Source organism: Terrapene carolina, unplaced genomic scaffold (assembly GCF_002925995.2).
Source record: "Terrapene carolina triunguis isolate 2854851 unplaced genomic scaffold, T_m_triunguis-2.0 Scaffold998, whole genome shotgun sequence".
NCBI classification, from domain to species: Eukaryota; Metazoa; Chordata; order Testudines; family Emydidae; genus Terrapene; species Terrapene triunguis.
In genome coordinates, this window is record NW_020665349.1 from 2,831,071 (window position 1) to 2,844,959 (window position 13,889).

At 47.1% G+C, this 13,889-nt stretch overlaps 1 protein-coding gene across 1 annotated transcript in view; it reads right to left on the reverse strand.

Annotated features, from left to right (window-relative positions):
* Nucleotides 1-13,889, reverse strand: part of DNAI1 (dynein axonemal intermediate chain 1) — a 265,393-nt gene that overhangs the window by 123,001 nt on the left and 128,503 nt on the right. The gene's annotated exons all lie outside the window — the stretch shown is intronic.

A 13,889-nucleotide genomic window follows, 5' to 3' on the forward strand; every position in this document is an offset into this window, starting at 1 on the left:
GTCAGCGGCCACAGGACTGGTAGAGTTGACAGGTGTGGCCGGGTGAAGACAGGAGTGGAAGACACAGTTTGCGCAGAATGGACTCTGCCTGGTGGAGACATGGTCTGCATTGTTGTAAGCAAATTCCGCTTGGGGCAGGAGGCTCAACCAGTTGTCCTGGTGGAAGTTTGTGAAGCAGCGCAAGTATTGTTCTAACTCCTGATTTGTCCATTCAGACTGACCATCAGTTTGTGGGTGATAGACAGTCGATGTGTAAGTGTGCACCCGAGCAATTGTAGGGTTTCGCGCCAACACTGTGACACAAACTGATCAGTTGTGACTTGCTCTGGGAATCCATAGAGATGGATGGCATGAGTCACCAGGAGCTGGGCTGTTTCTTCTGCAGAGGACAAGTGCACAATGGGGACAAAGTGGGCCATTTTGGTCAGTTTATTGACCATGGTGAGGACTCTGGGGTGGCCGTTAGATGCAGGGAGCTGGACTATGAAGTTTAGGGTAATGGCTGCCCAGGGTCTGAATGGGGTCTCGGAAAGCATTAGGGTTCCAAGGGGTTTCGAGCACAGCATCCTGGTGCCGGTGCACATCTCACAGGAATCAACATACGAGTGGACTGTAGTGTGTATTCAGGGCCACCGGAAGGAGTGGGCAGCCAACCAGAGTCTTGAGGCACCCCAGATGGCCTGCTAATGATGAGCCATGACAGAGCTGTAATACCTCTAACCGAGGGGGTCCCAGCAAAACATACAAACAGCCCTGGACACAGAACAAGCCATCCTGGACCTGGTGTTGCCCCAGGCTTGCTGTCTCAAGTTCCTTGGGAATGGGCTCCTTCCCTGTAGCTGAGCAGATCAGTGACATAAGTTCTTAGGGAACTGTGGCATCCAGGAATTTCCAGGGCTTAAGAATGCGTGGGGACTCAAAGTGGGGGTGCTCTCGACTGTCAAGATATTCCCCTTTTCAGGAAGCCATAGGCTGTCTTGTTCTGGACCCCTGGATGATACCCAATGATGAAATTGAAGCACGTGAAGAATAAAGCCCAGTGAAGCTGCCTCTGGTTCAACGCTCTGGCTCAGCAGAGGTACTCTAAGTTTTATGATCCGTGTATTCCTGTATTGGGTACTGTGCACCCTCCAGATAGTGGTGCCATTCTTTGAAAGCTCTTTCCCGCTAAATAAAGGGCCTACCTTTTCCTTCTTCTTTCTCTTGCTCCTAATGTATTTACAGAACCTCTTCTTATTGCCTTCTTTTGTCCTTTGCTTGGCGTAACTCATTTCTGATTTTATCCCTACGTTTGCGCTATTCTTTTGTATTCATCCTTTCCATGTTTCCATATTTCCACGTTTTGTAAGATTCCTTTTTGATTTTTCAGGTCATTAACACCACTTGAAACAGAATTAGCTCTTGCTAAGATGCCCTTTGGGATAGCCACAGACCGAGCAGGGAATGATGCTGTAGAGCATGGCCAGACTCCTACGCCAACCCCTGCCACCACTAAAGGAGCTCCTACAGCTACTTTTTAGGGGGCCTAGAAAGATAGACTGAATGGAATCAAGAGACACATGCAGACCAGAGGAGAGCCAGCTGTGATTGTGTCCACACAGGCTGCTAGAGAAAACCAGACTAAGATTGAGAATCCAGAGAATACTTCTTATTGAGCTCACTGAACAGAAGGCTAAAAGGTGGCTTGTTCATGTTCTACAAGTACTTACACGAGATCAAGCTATGTGACAGTAGATGGCTCTTTAATATAGCAGACAAAGAAAGGGTTACTCTCCTTGCGCAGTAACTGTGGTTCTTCGAGATGTGTGTCCCTGCGGGTGCTCCACTCTAGGTGTATTTGTGTCCCTGCACCTCAGACTGGAGATTTTAGGTAGCAGTATCCGTTCAGCCCACACATGTGCTCTCTTCATCTCGTGCCCTGTCTCAGGCTATATAGTGCTGTACGGGCGAACTGTCCTACTACAGAGCTCATTGTTAAGAACTCCAAAGGAGAGAGGAGGAGGGTGAGTAGTGGAGCACTCAGAGAGGGACACATATCTCAAAGAACCACTGTTACTGCACAAGGCTTTTTCTTGGAGTAGTGTCCCTATGAGTGCCTCACTCTAGGTGACTCTGCAACAGGAGGGGTGGGGTTTCAGAGTCAAGTCTAATATTGAGGATAAGACAATGGAGCTAAATCTGGCATGGAACGCTGAGTCGTGTGTGACTGCATAATGTTCAGCAAATGTATGAGCAGACATCCAAGTCGCTGCTCCACACATTTCTGTGTGTCAGGGTTCCTTCCCCATTCTGATCTCTAGTATACAGATGTGGGGACCCGCATGAAAGCCCCCTAAGCTTATTTCTAGCAGCTTAGATTAAAACCTGATACGCTGCCACCACCAAGTGATTTAACAAGAAACAGGGAAAGGACCACTTGGAGTTCCTCTTCCCCCAAAATATCCCCCCAAGGCCTTACACCCCTTTTCCTGGGGAGGCTTGAGAATAATATCCTAACCAATTGGTTACAAAGTGATCAAAGACCCAAACCGCTGGGTCTTTGGACAATGGAAAAAATCAGTCAGGTTCTTAAAAGAAGGATTTTATTAAAAAGAAAAGGTAAAAATCACCTCTGTAAAATCAGGATGGAAAATAACTTTACAGGGTAATCAGATTCAAAGAGCCCAGAGGAACTCCCTCTAGCCTTAGTTTCAAAGTTACAACAAAACAGGGATAAACATCCCTCTAGCAAAGGAACATTTACAAGTTGAGAAATCAAAGATAAACTAATACGCCTTGCCTGGCTGTTACTTACAAGTTTGAAATATGAGAGACTTGTTCAGAAAGATTTGGAGAACATGGATTGATGTCCGGTCCCTCTTAGTCCCAAGAGTGAACACCACCAAAACAAAAGAGCACAAACAAAAGCCTTCCCCTCTTCCCCCCCCCCCCCAGATTTGAAAGTATCTTGTCCCCTTACTGGTCCTTTGAGTCAGGTGTCAGCCAGGTTACCCGAGCTTCTTAACCCTTTACAGGTAAAAGGATTTTGGTGCCTCTGGCCAGGAGGGACTTTATAGTATTGTACACAGGAGGGTTGTTACCCTTCCCTTTATAGTTATGACACTGTGATTGGAATGTTCTTGAGGAAAACAATGGAAGTGGAAAGAGATATTGTGGAGCGAGTTTGAACTCTAGAAGGAGGTTGAAGGTTGTGAGCATGATAGTAATAGGAAATGAAGTCTGATATCCATCTAAAGAGTCTTTGTTTAGAGATTGGGGATCCCTTAGATCTGTCTGCAGTGGAGAAAAATAGTCTGGGAGAATTTCTGAAAGGCTGAGGAGTCCTATCCAAATAGAAGGCTAGTGCTCTCCTGACATCGTGAGTAATGTTGCCTGCCTTTTGTCCCAGTGCAGTTTGGGAAAGAAAGCAGGGAGGTGGATGAGCTAATTTATGTGGCAGTCTGAAGATATTCTCGGTAGGAATTTGGGGTGTGGTTGTAATGTAACCCTGTCTCTTAAAAATATGGTAAAGGGGGGGGTACACCATTAGAGACCTTCTCTCTCCCACTCTCCAAGCAGAGGTAATGGTCACTAGGAATGTAGTTTTCATAGAGAGGTGTAGAAAAGAGCAGGTGGCCAATGGGTTTGAAGGGAGGCCTTGTAAGGCACTTGAGGACAAGGTTGAGGTCCCATGCCAGTGTAGGGCATATGATTTGTGGGAAGAGGTTACCCATACCCTTGAGAACTTGTTGTAGGATAAGTGAAAACACAGTAACCATCTATCTTATGATGGAAGACAGTGATGGCTGCGGGATGCACCTTTACGGAGCTTAGAGATAATCCTGATGTTTTTAGTTCTAGGATGTAGTCTAGCACAAGCAGTAGTGGAGAGGATGTAGGTGTAATATGTCTTGAGTTACACTAGAGCTGGAATCTCTTCCACTTTTGAATATAGACATGACAAGTAGTTTGTTTCCTGCTATGTAACAGCACTGCCTTTACATCCTCAGAGCCGGTCATTTCTAAGCTTTGGAACCATCGAGGAGTCACGCCTTGAGTTGGAGAACCTGTAGATTGGGGTGACAGATCTGGCCAGCATCCTGAGAGAGATGATGAGGAGTGGGCTGGAGAGCGATTAGCAGGCAAATCGCTAGTTGAGTAAGTAATGGAAACCCCGTTGTCTTGGTCACATGGGAACTATAAGAATAACCCTGGCTTTTTCTTTTCTTATCTTGAGCAGGACCTTTGATATTAGAGGAGTTGGAGGAAAGGCATAGAGGTGACCTGTGTTCCAATATAGGAGAAAGGTGTCCCCTAAACAGTAATGACCCAGGCCCACTCAGGAGCAGAACTGGGAGCATTTCTTGTTTCTGGAAGTGGCAAATAAGTCTCTTTGGGACTCCCCAACATAGACCTCTCCATTCTCCATAGCATATTTCTATTTCCCATTTGTGATCCTGGGAAAAGTTTCTGCTGAGTGTCTGCTGTAGTGTTCTGTATGCCCAGGAGGTAGGCTGCTGAGACGCTGATGTGGTGGCGAATGCACCAATTCCAGAGTTTGCTGCCTCGGCACCAAGGGAAGGTGATCTTGCTCCTCCCTGAGATGTATGTCAAACATACATGAGATGTTGTCTATCATAATCTCTATATGCTTGCCTCTGATCGGTGGTAGGAAATGTGAACAGGTATTCCTGACTGCTCTGAGCGCTAGTAAGTTGATATGCAGTGTGGATTCAAAAGGGGACCATTTGCCTTGAATAGTGTGGGTGTCTAAGTGGGCTTCACATCCCAATAGGGATGTGTCTGTCATCAATATTAATGGTGGGGGTGGTTGAGTGAAGGGAACACCTGCCCAGACATTGTGAGGATCTTTCCACTAGTCAAGGGGGTTTTGACCGTCTAAGGCATGATTAGAAGTTTGTTTAAGCTGTGTTTGCTTGGTACATATACTGTTCTCAGCCACCCTTGATGGCAGCGCATGTGGAGTCTTGTGTGACTTATTACAAAGGTGCCTGCTGCCATGTGTCCTGGTAGTTGAAGACAGTTTCTGGCTGAGGTCTGGACTGTCGAGATTAAGTTGTCTAAGATGTTGAAGCTGTGTGGAGAGACGAAGACTGCATCTCGGTAGACCCCTACGAATTCCAATGTTGTCCTGGAGTTAAAGTGGACTTTTGGACATTTAGTTGTAGTCCCAGCTGTAAGAATAGGTTCATAGTCTTTTGTGTGGCTCTCAAGGCATTGAAGCAATGTGCTTTGAGCAGGCAATTGTCTAGATACAGGAATATCAGAATGTCTTGTTTGTGAAGGTGCGCCGCTACCACAGAAAGGACCTTCAAGAACACTGTAGGTGCCGACAATACTCCGAATGGGAGCACCTTGTATTGAAAGTGATCTTGATCCAGAGTGAACCTTAGAAATGTCCTTTGAGATGGGTAGATTGTGGTATGAAAGTAAGCTTCGAGGGCTGAGAACCAGTCCGCCGGGTTCAGAGACGGGATTATTGCTGCCAAAGTAACCATTTTGAAGTGTTGTAACTTTGAGAATCTATTGAATGGGTCTCTGACCATCATCCTTTTTCAATATCAGGAAGTATTTGGAATAGAAGCCCTTCCCTCTGTGTGGAGTGGGAACTAGGTTCAGAAGGTAGTTTGTTTTCTGATGTAAAAGGTGCTCGTGAGAAGGGTCCCTGAAAATGGTCCTAGGATGGGAGCCTGGCTGCCACATCCACCAGCTCTTCACTGCCGTGGGCACAGGGACAGCCACTCTGTGCTTTTGGAGCAATGTGCCTCACATGCTGGTACCCCCCCAGGAAAGGGGGGTGGGTAGGGGGAGGGAGATAAAAAGGACTGAATATCCTGTGGAGATGATCTCCAATACCCACTTGTCTGTGGTTATACGCTCCCAGTTTTGACAAAAAAGAGTAAGGTGGTTGCTGAATGAGTGGAGATGTTTGGATTGTTGCAGCAAACAAAAATGGGGGTGGTAACTCCGGGCCTCGACCAACACATCAGAATTGGTGTTTAGATGCAGATGGCTGAGATGTTGATGATTGTGGGGCAGCTGTTCTCCGCTTTTGTAGTCATTGTCTTTTCCGTTCTGGTTCATAATGCCAGTGGAGAGAAGGCCATTGAGCAGGCTGGGATCTCGGTGACATCTTGTTGCAGTAATCTCTTTGTCTAGTCTTGCTTCCTGTTCCCCAAGCCAAATAAATCCAGTCATTTCCAGTTCTTGTCATAGGGTGTCAATTTAGCGTGGTGCTGTCTGCCAGATTCATTTACAGTGTTGACGACAAGGGCATTAGAGGATGGGTGGGAAAATAAAAAAAGTCCAGGTCATTAGAGGGAACATAATATTTTTGTCCATTCTCTTGCATGTGGGAGGTATTGTGGCTGATGTCTGATAGGGAGCGCAAAGCGAGCTGATGATGAAGTATGTAGGATGTCAAGCAGTTTGTGTTCAGACTCCTTCACTTCTTCAAGCAGAATTTGTAGCGAATCCACTACTTTCTTAATGAGATCTTGAAACTGTTTGACATCTGCCAGGGTTGGTAGGGGAGGCATAACGGCTTCATCAGAAGAGGATGAAGAGATGTTAGCTGTTGGAGTAATCTCTTTGTCTAGTCTCGCTTCCTGTTCCCCAAACCATCTCCTCTTGTGGATCAGGAGGTCTGAATAGAGAAGCTGAAGTAGATTGCCTTCCCCTATCCCAATGAGCGACACTAGGGGGCCTCGAGAATTAATGCCTATACGCTGCTCATGGGTCCCAATATTGCCACTGTAGTGGTGAAAAGAGCATGGGTGGGGGCACCAAATGGTGTCCATACCAACTGGGTGGTCTGCGTCTCTCGTGGTGGTTAACTGGTTCTGTAGAGGTTTCGGGGTGACTTGCTCCTTGGTATTGGAATGGAAAACCTTCCACAGAGACTGAAGATAAATTGTCATCATCATCTTCTTCATCATCGCTTGACAGAGACGGAGCAGTCATGGATGCTGAGGGAGACTCCTTCGGTACTGCACATATGTCAGGGGACTGAGATGTGGCAGGTACCAAGATTGTGTCAGTGTCGAGTAGGGGCGAGTCAGACATCTCTGAGACCAGTAAGTCTTCAGAAAAATGAAATGCCTGCAATACCGGAATTAACTGAGGACAGGGAGCTGACTATTCTAATAACAAAATAATGGGGAAAAATTTGAGGGGGGGAAAAAGGAAAAGAAAGTGAGTATAAACACTAACTAACGGAAACTCTATGAACTAACACTATAAACTCAAAACAGAAAGTAAGATATAGATGAGGAATTCTCAAATTGGATACTGCTGAGACTCCATCTCAGGCCAAAGAAACTGAGGGCGGTTTGCCCACACAGCACTATATAGCCCTGAGGCAGGGCACGAGACGGGGAGAGTGCATGTGTGGACCAACTGGACACTGCTACCTAAAATCTCCAATGTGAGGCACAGGGACGCAAATACACCTAGAGTGGAACACCCATAGGGATGCTACTCAAAGAAGAAGAATGAGATCCAATGTGTGGAAGTAATTAAACACTGAATCTACCAAGGGATGTGGTAGATTCTCCATCATTTGGAGTCTTTACATCACGACCAGATGTCTCTCAATGTATTAATATTTATGATTTGTATTTCCATAGCACCTGGCGGCCCCAGTCATGTACCAGGTCCCAATTGTGCTAGGCGCTGTACAAACAGAGCAAAGAGAAAGTCCCTGCCCCATGGAGCTTACGACGTAAGGATAAAACAAAAGACTACAGATGGATACCGAAGCCCTAGTTTAGCGAGACCATTGGGCTTGATGCAACAATCATTGGTGGCATCCTCTGGCCTTTTGTACCGGAGGTCAGAGTAGATGATAATAAAAGTCCTTTCAGGCTTTAAAACCCAGGAGGGTGCTGGCTTCAGAAGTCACCTCAAAAGCAGCACCTCAGTGTGGTGCCAGAGGGCCAGGCTGTGTTCGCTCAGCGGTTCACTTAGGTTACGGAGTTCAAAATACTGCTTAATTTAACGAGGCCGAGGCTTGCAGCTCCCCGGCTTGCAGAGCTCCTTTTGACTTCAGGCTGTGGAACAGCGTCAGGGATCGCATCGTGTTAGAAATTCTGCTTTGTCCCTGCATCCAAGACAAATCTGAACGACAATATCCACAGACCACATTTTGTAAAATACATTTTGGCCATATGTACCAAACTGACCGACGTTAGGAGAGACTCCGATGCCACACCACGGTGATGAGCACGGCATGAACAGAGAAGGCCAGATCCACCTTTGTTGAGTCACCATTTACACCAGAGGGAGTACACAAGAACAGCCATACTGGGTCAGACCAATATCCTGTCTTCTGACAGTGGCCAATGCCAGGTGTTTCCGAGGGAATGAACAGAACAGGGCACTTTGAGTGATCCGTCTCCTGCCGTGCAGTCCCAGCTTCTGGAAAATGCTCCATTCTGATTGAGCAGCATTTTACATCCCCTTTGCATTGACGTAAATGGCCAGATCAGGCGCAGAGCAATGGTAAATCGGGCCCATCGGATCAAAGAGTGATTCATGGAATATATTTCAGAGCTGTCATTGCTTGTTTTGGTATGACTGAATACATCGTTTTCACAGTAGATACACACTAACTACACCAATCAGGAGTGATCATTTGAGGCACAGCCTGGTCTCTGTGTAGATCACTACATTGAATTGCAATAAAGCAATAAGCCCCTGGAAGTGAATTTTGCGACGGGCCCTGGACCATTTAGTAATTAATGAGCTACAGTGAAGCTAGCTTATATCAGCAATAGTCAAAGCTGGATTGCAACCTAAGCAGTAATGACATCCAGCCCCACACATGCGGCTGCACTTTTGGGGCTGTCACTCTGTCAGATCCCTTTCACTGCATGCACCCGTCACCTCCCCTACCCACTGCCATGGCCTAAATAAATTAATGGAGATATCCTATCTCCTAGAACTGGAAGGGACCTTGAAAGGTCATCAAGTCCAGCCCCCTGCCTTCACTAGCAGGACCAAGTACTGATTTTACCCCAGATCCCTAAGTGGCCCCCTCAAGGGCTGAACTCACAACTCTGGGTTGAGCAGGCCAATGCTCAAACCACTGACCTACATACCCCTTGTAAGATTAACTAGGTTCCAGCTGCCTTTATGCTGGGCCCTAAGTGCTGTACCTTCCCTGTACCCTATCCCCCACCTGCCAACAACCTCCTACGTCTCCTTTATCACTAGCTCCTCCAGCCAGACGTACCCCTGGCTCCCCAGCTGCCAACCCAATCCTCAGAGGTGCTACCGGGATTACAGAAATCTACTAGAGGCTCACAAAACCAAAACCAGCCCTGGCTAATAAGGGAGGCACATAATTGATTAGCTGGTCGAAGCTGAGAGCTTGAGATGCAGACGAGAACCACAAGCGGCAGTTGGACAAAGTGCAGCGTTAGGCTCAGAGCTGGCTATCATTTGGCTGGGGATGGAGTCTGTACACATGGCATGAACAGACCATCATTTTGAGTATTAAGGCTGCTGCATATTTCCTCAGAGCAAAATCCTGCTCTTAGCAGCTGGGAACCAAGTGAGGTATCGGGGGGTGGGGGAGGGAAGAGGATGGGGTATCAGGGAAGAGATGTGTGTGGACAGGCGGTTGATGTGCGTATGTTCCCAAAGTCATCCTAACACTGCGGGGCAAGATAGCTCACGGTGGACGGGGAAGTCCCAGCACGTGAGGCACATTGCCCCAAAGGCAGAGTGGCTGTGCCTGTGCCCCCGGCAGTGAAGAGCTGGTGGATGTGGCAGCCAGGCTCCCATCCTAGCACTCGCTTGATGATCATGAATATTAACACTAATAATCTGCAAATGTAACTATTTGCTTCCATACAGGATCATGGTACAGGGATCTGCTACCAATGTTATATGCTAATACAATACCTCAAAACTTACTAATATAACATAATCCCATTTCACATCGGGTACAGAAGGATCCCCCAAGTGTCTGCTGTAACTTTTGCCTACTGCATGTTTCAAAAGACGGTACTGTATAGGGGCAGACTGGCCCAGCGTGCTGGGGGGGAACAAGAGCATCCGGCTTTTCTAATAATGGTCTGTACAGACTAGGTATGAATGTAGGTTTAAGCTGGCTGGCTGCCGGAGCTCAATCCGACCCCAGCAGCAAGCAGGGAGGTCACTTCAGCAGGAGATTCTGTACAGACACAAACCACACAGGGTGTAACAAGCAAAAAGAGTAAGAAGCTATGGATCAACCCAGAGTCTCAATTGTCACAAACCAGGATGTGGATAGTCAGGCTTAGTGGTCAGAGTGGGAGCCAGAAAGCCAGTATCTATGCCCAAGGGATGACAGGCAGAATCAAGCAGGAGTCAGACCCAGGGTCAAGAGTCAGGAACCAAGCAGGGCTGGAGCAGGGCAAGAAGGAGGCTGGGAATGAAGCTGCAGGCATGTGCATTGAGCAGTGAGAGGTCAGTCACTGCTGACTTCCTTGGCCTATCAGGTGGAGTGGTCAATCAAGCAGCCCTGCTGTGGCTCAGCTGTGCTCAGAGTCCTAGGCTGCCTGGAGACTGGGCAGAGGACAAGTCCTCTCCCTGACACTGGTAGAGAGCCAGGTCCTAGGTATTCTCCCCCTTCCTGCTCATAGCCTATCCCCTGAACATCTGTGCCTGGGTGGGGAAAGGGAACTGGAGTTAACCCCTTGTATACTGGGGACTCTGCACCCTGGCACAAGGCTCTTAACCTGAAAGGCCTCTCCTTCCCCCTCACAGAGAAGGCTGCCGGGCTGGCTGGTTCCTCCTCCAACCACCACCAGCACCGTGTAGCACCAAGCATAAGGTCAGCATGTAAAGTAGGTGTCTGACTGAGTGGAGAGGCAGGTGGCTGGCTATCGGTGCCTGACTTCTGGGACAGGGATCCACACGGAGGAGGTAAGTGATAGGTGGGGGAGGGGTCTGGAATGGTGGCCTACACTGGGAAGGTAACTGGTTGAGGGAGGGCTCTGCAGAGGAGGCGGCATGCGTTAACATAGCATTACCTATGCTTGTACTACAGCATCTTGGCCTGGGACCCAGCCAACTCGACCCAGTCTGTGCTATTCCCCCACAGACAATTTCTAATTCTATCTGTGATCGAATCACTTGGCCGTTTATTCTGTTTCAGACAAGAACAATCTGCAGGCTGCAGCGCCAAGAAGTGCAGGCTCCAGAGATCAGGGTTTTTTCAAATTGCTTATTGCAGTGAAACAAAGCTGACAGTAGCTTGTGTCCTGCCTGCCTGGGAACCTGATGCCACAGCCCTCCATCACATGAGTAGTTGACTGACTGCAGTGGGACGGTCTGGGTGACTAAGTGCTGGCAGGAGTGAGCCCGTGGTCATGAAAGTGCAGCCACATAACTCAAATCGTCACATCTGCAGAGCTCTGGGAAATGAATCCATCAGGTTAGGGGAGGGCAGGGGGGGAGGAGCAGGCAGCAGGGGAAAGTTTGATGGAAAGATCTTGTGGCACCAACATTTAGCTAAATTTAAGGAACAACTGGCCAGCTGGTAGAGCTCTGACAGAGACTCTGACACAATCTGTGAGGATTAAACCCCTCTGGAGATAGCATGATCAAGAAGCTGAAGGGAGCCAGGATCTGGTTTTACACTTTCTTCCCATTAGAACACTGCCCTCGGCATATCGCTGTCACTCGGCTGCGTTCATCCGGAGACATCTACATCTCATCGCTAAAGGTTACGTGGCAAAACAGCGATGCTTTGTACTCACAGGCATCAGCTGTGTATTCAGTTTGTGCCACCATTCAGGCTGAATGAGGTACCCAGAGTGGAATGCAGCCAGGCCTTCGGGGCTCACACACCTCTCGGGGAAAATGCCAGGGGATCTTTAGAAACAGCACCATTTCCTGAAGGCTGCAGCATCTTGGGTTTTCCTTGGCGGCTGCTTCAGTATGGACTATATTTGACATTCCCAAGCTTGTGAGATGTGCTAAGTCCTCAGCCTCAGCTGGTACAGGGGCAGGGCTTCTAGGCTGCACCGATAGATCAGTGAAATTGATTTTTCTTCTATAATTTAAAGGTTAAATTGCAATGAAATCACTGCTAATGCTGACTTGATCATAGCAGCCGAGAAATCATAGAGCCAAGTTCTCTGCTGGTGCAATCTGATGGAGCCCAACTGACTTTCTACAGTACTCTGCCAACTGACACCAGCAGAGAATCTGGCCCTCAGCTTCAGAGCAACGGGGTCTTAAAGTAATATAGAAGCACTAATGAATGATGGCTAGCTAAGTATTGCAGGCAGTCTGCCAGGACTGAATTAACTGTACGAGATGCTAGATGGATGGTTGGGGGCAAAAATATATCTCCCATCAACTCAACATTAGGATTATTCTAAGTACTTTGTTATAAAGTCATTATTCTTGGAGACATCCACCCCTGAGCATGATGTGAAAAATACTAATTTCATACCATTTAATTATAGCACAGCTGTATTGGCCAGCTCTGGGCACATTACTATAATTGATTTTTTGGTTATTAACTTTACTGTTTTGCTTCCCTGTGTCCTGGAAGCTCGGATCAATAAAGATCGGATGCCAGCTGTGTGAGGTTTTCCCATCTGTAGAATGGGCATAATAGCATCTACCCGCAGGAGTGCTGTGAGGATTAGTTAATGAGCCAGTTTCAGATCTAGTGTAAGTAGGTGCAGCTCCCAGGGAGGCCACTGGCTCAATTCAGTGGGAACAGAACTGGGTGCGAGGTGGTTAGAAATTGGTCAGGAAGATGATGTAAGAGGCAATGTACTTGTATCAATGTGGCGTTCAGTAGGATTCAAAGGGAGTGAATTACATGCTCAGTAGCTGTAAGAGAAAGCAGGAAAAGTAACTGAGAGGAAGGTATACAAGAAAGCAGTCTGCTCACCCCTCTGGTTTACCTTGCCCTGCATGATCCCCGGTGCTCAAAGGGCTCCATTCATCCCTAGATTAAGAGGGTGTTGTGACGTTGCACTCCATATGATTTTATAAAAATATGCCAATGAGTGTGAATATAATGTAACTGGAATATGCTTCATGCAAAAGGTCACTTGTAAGGTATCATTACAAAGCTTATAATCTACTGAGTGTGGTCATCCTATTTGTATGAATGTGTCATTCTTGTATCTCAAACTAGAAATATGAAATATAACTCTGAGGTCCTATAGTAATTATGCAAAGTGTGGGCCATTAATGGTAGGTTGGAATCTTGATGGCTCCCATTAACGAGGACAATTGACTGTAGATGGCTCTGTTTACTTGCAAGCCTTCCTGTGAGTTAGGCCGGGAAGAATGAAGGCTTGGGGTCTCATAGGACATGTGACCATGCCACCTGGTACTGGAATCCATCTTAGACCTGGTGCTTTTCCATTTAGAAGGAGGAGTGGGGACCCAGAGAGACAAAAGATTCCCGCCTTGTGCCAAAGCTATAAATGGGGGTTGAACAGAACAAAGGGGGCTGCAGTCATGTGAAATCCCATGCTTTTCACCTAAGATGCCTGCTGAAACTAACAAGAACTATACCAGGGAAAAGGATTTGGCCTAGACTAGGAAGGAGTCCAGTCTGTGAAGGAAGCTTATTGGAACATTTCTGAGGGTGAGATTTTATTTGTATTCAGTTTCCTACTGTATTAGGCTTAGACTTGCATGTTTTTGTTTTATTTTGCTTGGTTACTTACTTTGTTCTGTCTGTTATTACTTGGAACCACTTAAATCCTACTTTTTATACTTAATAAAATCACTTTTGGCTTATTAATTAACCCAGAGTAAGTAATCAATACCTGGGGGAGCAAACAGCTGTGCATATCTCTCTATCAGTGTTATAGAGGACGGACAATTTGAGCTTACCCTGTATAAGCTTTATACAGAGTAAAATG